The sequence below is a fragment of the Balaenoptera physalus genome (assembly GCF_965194825.1).
Source record: "Balaenoptera physalus genome assembly, chromosome: 19".
Lineage (NCBI taxonomy): Eukaryota > Metazoa > Chordata > Mammalia > Artiodactyla > Balaenopteridae > Balaenoptera > Balaenoptera physalus.
Window position 1 is genome coordinate 49,619,394 of NC_138900.1, and position 6,924 is coordinate 49,626,317.

Sequence of the window (6,924 nt, forward strand, 5' to 3'; positions counted from 1 at the left end):
CAACTTCCGGGTATTGTTGTGAGCTGGGGGCAGGTAGGTCAGATGATCATTTTCAGAGGCAGGGGTAGCTTACTGAAGTCCCTAACACCTACCACCACCAGTCTGTTTACCTTTTTTTTTTTTTTGGCCGTGCCGTGCAGCATGAGGGCTCTTAGTTCCCCCACCGGAGATCAAACCCGAGCGCCCTGCAGTGGAAGCGTGGAGTCTTAACCTCTGGACTACCAGGGAAGTCCCCCGTCTACCTTTAACTGAGGTGACAAGCTCCAGCTCAGAATAGGAGGCACACATGAGGCGGATGAGGTCAATTTGCTCCAGGGTGAGGCGCACAGCATCCCGTTCGTGGGTCTGGCATGGGACGTAGGCTGACCAGAACTGAGGGAAGGCCAGGGCTTAGTTTGGGCTTTGGAACTCCTTGGGCTTCTCATAGCCTCCTCAGCTGGCACAGCACTCACTGTGCCCAGAAGTCACATGTAATGCGTTGCTTTTTCTGTGGTACTTGGATGCCCGTCAGGTTGGCTCACTGTGACCCCTGTAGCCCCCAGCATCCATGGCATGGCACTTTCTAGGTCATTATGGTAACTTAGTTCCAATGTGACTAACCTGTGGTCTCTGAGGCCCCCAAACTGCCCCACATTCCCCAGCAGCCATGGTGGCACCTTGTGTGTCCCTTTGGTACCTGGGCACCCACGAGACCGTCTTTCAGTCTGTCCAAGCTGGTCTGGCCATGGCTGAAATTGCACAGATTAACATCCTATAGCCCATTGTGGTAAAACTGCCTCAGGACCAGGGGCATGTCGTTGTGGCTGGAGGGAGGTCAAGGCAAATGGGTGGGCTCCTTAGGTCTTGGGATCAGGTAGGACACATTGCCTGGCCTGGGCCAGCCGGGGGGTCCCCCACCTCCCACTGTCACACAGACTACACTAGGAGCAGCTGAGGCCTGGGCTGAGGGCTTCCCACCAGGGAGGGGTGACAGAGAAGGGGAAGGGCGTCCATAGGTGATGGAGAGGCCATCCAGGGGTGTGTGAGGGGGCCTCCCCGCTAGCTCTGCATGCTCCGGACCTCCTCCCCTGCCCGGGGCCAGGCTAGGCCCCCACCGGCCCCCACCAGCCCGCGCACACTGCAGCCCCCCGTCCACAAGCGGGAAGTCCCGCCTCAGGGCCCGCGTGCGCTCCCGCGGACTTGGGGTGCTGGAGGTGCCCGGCGTGGTCTGGACACGGGTTACCGGCCGCAGCAGCAGACACAGCAGGAGCAGCAGACACAGCAGAGGCCGCTGGCTGAGTGCGCGGGGACATTCGAGGACCCCGGGCCACAAGCTGCGCAGGGCCAGGCAGGTGGGCAGAGGCGGGTCTGAGAGGGGCGGCGGATGGGGTTCTGCCCATCGACACAGGCCACCCAGCGGCGCGGCCTCGCGAGGGGGGGCGGGGTGAGGGAGGGGATACAGAGTCACAGGACCCTGCGACCCGTGTGCGGAGAGCCGCGATCCGCGAAGCCCGGCAGCCACAGGGCGGCACTGCCCTCCCGCCCCCTGCTCAGAGGCAGCTCCCGCGGGCTAAGCTGGCCTCTGCTGAGATCCTGCTCGCCTCCCATCACGGGTTCCCTCCGCCCCTGCCCCTCTTCCCACTCCCACTGCTCCGAGGGGTCGCCCTAGGTTGCTCTCCTCTGCCTCTAACCTTCCTGTCCAAGCTGGGGTGCTTCTCTCAGAGGGCCACCTTCAGCCCAAGGCCTCCCGGGAGCACACCGCGTCCCCATCTGCCTGCAGCCGGCCCCGCCCACTCCGAGGGCTGCGTGCGAGTGTCTCTGCGGCCACAAGTGCTCTGGGCTCCCGGTTTCCTGGTACTGGGCCATGTGGGCTGGTGTGGGGGAAGAGAGAGTTTCTGGAAATGGGGGGGGGTAACCTTGTGAGCTCTGGATTCAGGAAGGGGCCCTCTGCCCCCGACCTTCTCTCTCCACCTACTTGACTCCCCAACCTGCATGACCATTCTCTGGGGACTTCAACCAGCACCTGGGAACTATCAGGAACCTCCCCCACTTCTGTCAGCCAGCCTCAGGAAAGGGCGCCCTCAGGAGTTGCTACACCTCCCCAGGGCCTGAATAGAGGGACTTTTGGGATGTGAACTGAACAACCTTCTGGGGAGAGTCAACGACCCTTTTACTCAACAGAGCAGGAACCCAGTCAGTAGGCTATTTGAGTGGAAGGAAATGAAGTCATTTCCATGGCAGCAGAGCCCCCATCGCAGCAACCTTCCTCCCAGAGCTGCTGGCTGACCTTCTGGACAGGATCCCTCCTACCTCAGCGTGGAAGGCCCGGCCTCGTGGAGAAGTATAGTTTCTGAGGAAAGACCTGGCACCTGGGTTCTGCTGCTACACTTGCCTTATCTCGTGGCCCTTGTGGCTCTAGCTTTCCCAGAAACCTCAAGGGCTAAGTGCCTGTGCTTGCTCAGAGGCCGCACGCCATTCCCCATTTCAGCCTCAGGCCCTCCCCCTAGCTGCCTCCTCTGGGGACCCCCTCCCCCCAACACACACACACACACACACACACACACACACACACACACACACACACAGGGGATGTGCCTTCTCACAGAAGCTCAACCACTGAGATGCTTTAGGGACTGTGCCCAAACTCCTTCATCCCCAGCCTCTCAAGTTTTTGCTCTGATCCCTGGCACCCCCTGGAGCTGTTCCACCTTTGGAACGTTTCCTGGGTAGCAGGAGTGCCTAGCACAGGGGTAGTGACCTAAGTCTGAGCACTGGCGACCCTAGAAATCTGTTACAGAAAAACATTTTATTGAGCAGGAAGGGACCCCACTGGGGACAGAAAGGGCTGGGAATAAAGGAGCATGTGAACCTCGGGGCAGGGTGTGTGCTGCTTGACCCTCCATCCTGTTCTTGCTTCAGGGAGCAGGTCTTCCTGGGTCTCTCTAGCCTGCCTCCTGAGACCCCAGGCAGGAGGCTCTTTGGGAAGCCACAGATTGCTGCTTTCAGTTTCAAAAAACCCAGCTCCCCCCTGGTTTGTGGTGGTGGCCGCTGACAATGGCTCAGGGCAGGAGCGCATGTGGTAGACTGCTAAGGCTTCTCTGCACCCTGTCTCTGCTCCTGCATCCCCCTTGGCTCGGCCCCTGAGGATTGAGCGGAGGAACGTCACGTTTTCTTCCAGGCCAGGTTCAGCCCTGGGATGTTCAGGGCAGACTCTCATTTCAAACCTCAGTTTCTGAGCCTCCTTGCTTATGGCCTTTTAGTGTGGAAGGAGGCTCCTGGCTGAGGAAGGCTCAAACAGAACGACGCACGTTCTAATCTGTGGCAGTTGGCAGTTGGGGGACGGGGTGGGTCACTGCAGGAAGAGGCATTCGTTGCCTTAGGCAGTTAAACCGTTGCCCTCTCTTCAGAATGGCTCAACCAGCAAGATTCTGTGGGGCCCACCTCCTGGCACCATGCTGCAATTGCCGGAGATTGGGTCTGGGGCAACCCAGGTCTTTGTCCGACTCTTCCAGAGGGCACTTTCTCTAGGGAGCACGTCTGGGGACTGGCTTCTCCGCTTCCACCTTTGCTGGCGTGGCCAAAGGAACATCCCCGTAGGCCCGGTAGCCACCAACCAGGCAGTATGTCTCCCCATGCCAGCCCAACTGCGTTTCCCCACACCCTCGGTTGAGGACACGGTAGTGACCAGGTATAGGAAGACAAACGGGAGCCACTGCTGCAGCAAAGAAAATCAGAACTGATCAGTCACTTCTGCTGTACACAGTCTCCTGCCAGAATTTCGCTCTCTCATGTCTCTCCCAGTTTCTGGCTGAAGACCTTTAATCTACGTGACATCCAAAACACAGCCTTGGCCCATCACCTCTATGAGTCCCTAGAGAAGGGACACTTGCTGCCAAAGCAATTCCTAGAGCCTACGGCTGCAGCACATGAGGAAGTCTCTTCACCGTTTCCAGGGAAAACAGTAGAACCCGAAAGTAATTGCAGTCATGATCCTCTCCGTCTCTCCCTTCCACAACAGAGAAAACATTTCTTGCAGTCTGTCACTTCTGAGGCTCTAATGGAAATGCCTTTCAAGTTTTGGATAAAAATAATCTAATATAAGTTGGTTAAGAACCCCTCCCACCTTGGCAACCCCTCTTGGGCCCCATTTATACTGCCTGTTTCAACCACACTGAACTCTAGCGCTCTAATACATTTATCTAGATTAGAACAAGGCCAAATACAGAGGCAGAGTGATCAGGAGACTCAGAACCGGGTTCTGGGTACCAAGTCTAGGCTCACGTCAACCCAGCCTCCTGGGACACCATCTCCTCAGCCCTCCAGGCTCATTAGCACTTCAACACCCCCCTTGGTTCTTCCGGTCTTCCCATCAATATGGCACCACCCTCTCCCCTAGTACTCAGCAGCTCAGGATGGGATGTGTCTGAGGGCACCGATATAGATGTCTACATGACAGCACAGAGGTGCCTGGGTTTGAAGGTGTGTTTCAAGAGTGGCCCTCTTCCTCAAACTGCTCCATTTACCATTTGCCAACAAAAATGCACTTGTCTTTTGCTAAGAGGCCAGTCAGGAAAGGGTCTGAATGGAAGCATCCTGTAGCCCAAAGGGGAAGGCTACATTTATAAAGATCAGAACCATCCTGCACACTTGTCCAGGGATGACCTTTCACTTGTCCTCAGCAGTGAGCACTGTGGGTCCCTGAAGGTGTCCCAGGTCACTGGTATTACTTACAGCTGGGAAAGTGTTCAGGTGTATGTGGTGGGCAAGCCCCACAGGAACATGGGGCAGCCAGGGGAGGTTGTGTGTACACCATGCATCCTGTACAGATGCCCGGTCTCAGTGTACCTGCTGCACTGCCCTCCCAGGGAACAGAGGACAGGTTAGAGTAAATATAGAAGATCTGGTCAGACATTCTCTCTCAGACAACCAAAAGATTGGTATCTGGTGGAGAACTGGCAGGGAAGTTTCTCTGAGGGCAGCACGTTGGCATAGTTACCCTTACCCAGTGAGGTCATGTAAGGAACCTGTGACTTGAGGGGCAGGCTTCAGGAGGAGGGGCAGTTTTGTGGAGGAGAGTAGGGGGGAGGCAGAGGTACTCTGCCTGGCCCCTCACACCTGGGCCTCCCCACCCATGCCCTAGTCTAGTAGACACCCCACGTGGGGCGTGCCGGTGGGCTGGCACAGCCCCAGGGGCCCCAGGAGGGCAAGAGAGACCCACATTCTGAGATTGGCTTGAGAGGCAAGATTAACGTCACAGACAGCTAGGTTGTATGGCACTGACCCTAAGAGGCAGAGATTTGTGTGGACTGGGGAATCAGGGAAGGCTCCTTGGCAGTGGGCCTGAAGGACAAGTGAGATTTGGACCCATGGGGAAGAGAGGGAAGACATTCCAGATTGGAAGAATAAAAGCAAAGACACACTCTCCTCGACCTTGTCCTGCCCCAAATATAAATTCATAGAACCCTCACATTTTCACAACTGAGGACTGAAGAAAACCAAGAGGTTAAGGGGCCTACCCAGTGTTACACAGGTAGTGGAGAGGTGCTCTGCTCAATGGTTAGGTTCATGTTGGGGCTCCGGGTTTACAGCTGATAGGAATGTGAGGACGAGCTCATGCCATTTCAAACATTTCCAAGTGACACTGAGAGAGATGTTAAAGGTGCAAAATGAGGGTGCTGAATGACCTCACAAAGTGGGAATGGTGGGCCCATTTTCGTACGAAATTCAAAACAAGTTCATGACCAAAGGGCATAATACAAAATGACAACGTAATCGTTACACTCCCCTCTCCCCTAGAAGTAAAAATCATTATAATCCTCTCTCTCTCCACCATGAAAGGATGAGATAAAGGCTCAGCAGCAGCCCCCGTGAAACACATGGTCAACACTGTGAAGAGGTGTTACTAAGACGATTTGGTCCGACTCAGAGAAGGAAAGAGACCACTCTGCCCTTAGCCTGATCAGGCCCACAGGAAGGAACCACATTGGGGGCAGCCTTTGAGAGTGTGGCAATGAGAGAGAACCTTCTTTAGGAGGGGACTCCCTGTTGCCGACCTTGAAAAAGCAAAGATGGGACATTCGTGTACTGGGGCTGTTGCAGAGGGGATGTGCCCAGAGGTTGGGCCACGCTGCTTGAGAATCAAAGCATCTTCTAGTCCTAAACTGCTTGAATGCTGCAATCGCCGGCGTTTGGGTCTGGGGCAACCCAGGTCTTCGTCCGACTCTTCCGGAGGGCACTTTCCCTAGCGAGCACGTCTGGGGACTGGCTTCTCCGCTTCCACCTTTGCTGGCGTGGCCAAAGGAACATCCCCGTAGGCCCGGTAGCCACCAACCAGGCAGTATGTCTCCCCATGCCAGCCCAACTGCGTTTCCCCACACCCTCGGTTGAGGACACGGTAGTGACCAGGTATAGGAAGACAAACGGGAGCCACTGCTGCAGCAAAGAAAATCAGAACTGATCAGTCACTTCTGCTGTACACAGTCTCCTGCCAGAATTTCGCTCTCTCATGTCTCTCCCAGTTTCTGGCTGAAGACCTTTAATCTACGTGACATCCAAAACACAGCCTTGGCCCATCACCTCTATGAGTCCCTAGAGAAGGGACACTTGCTGCCAAAGCAATTCCTAGAGCCTACGGCTGCAGCACATGAGGAAGTCTCTTCACCGTTTCCAGGGAAAACAGTAGAACCCGAAAGTAATTGCAGTCATGATCCTCTCCGTCTCTCCCTTCCACAACAGAGAAAACATTTCTTGCAGTCTGTCACTTCTGAGGCTCTAATGGAAATGCCTTTCAAGTTTTGGATAAAAATAATCTAATATAAGTTGGTTAAGAACCCCTCCCACCTTGGCAACCCCTCTTGGGCCCCATTTATACTGCCTGTTTCAACCACACTGAACTCTAGTGCTCTGATACATTTATCTAGATTAGAACAAGGCCAAATACAGAGG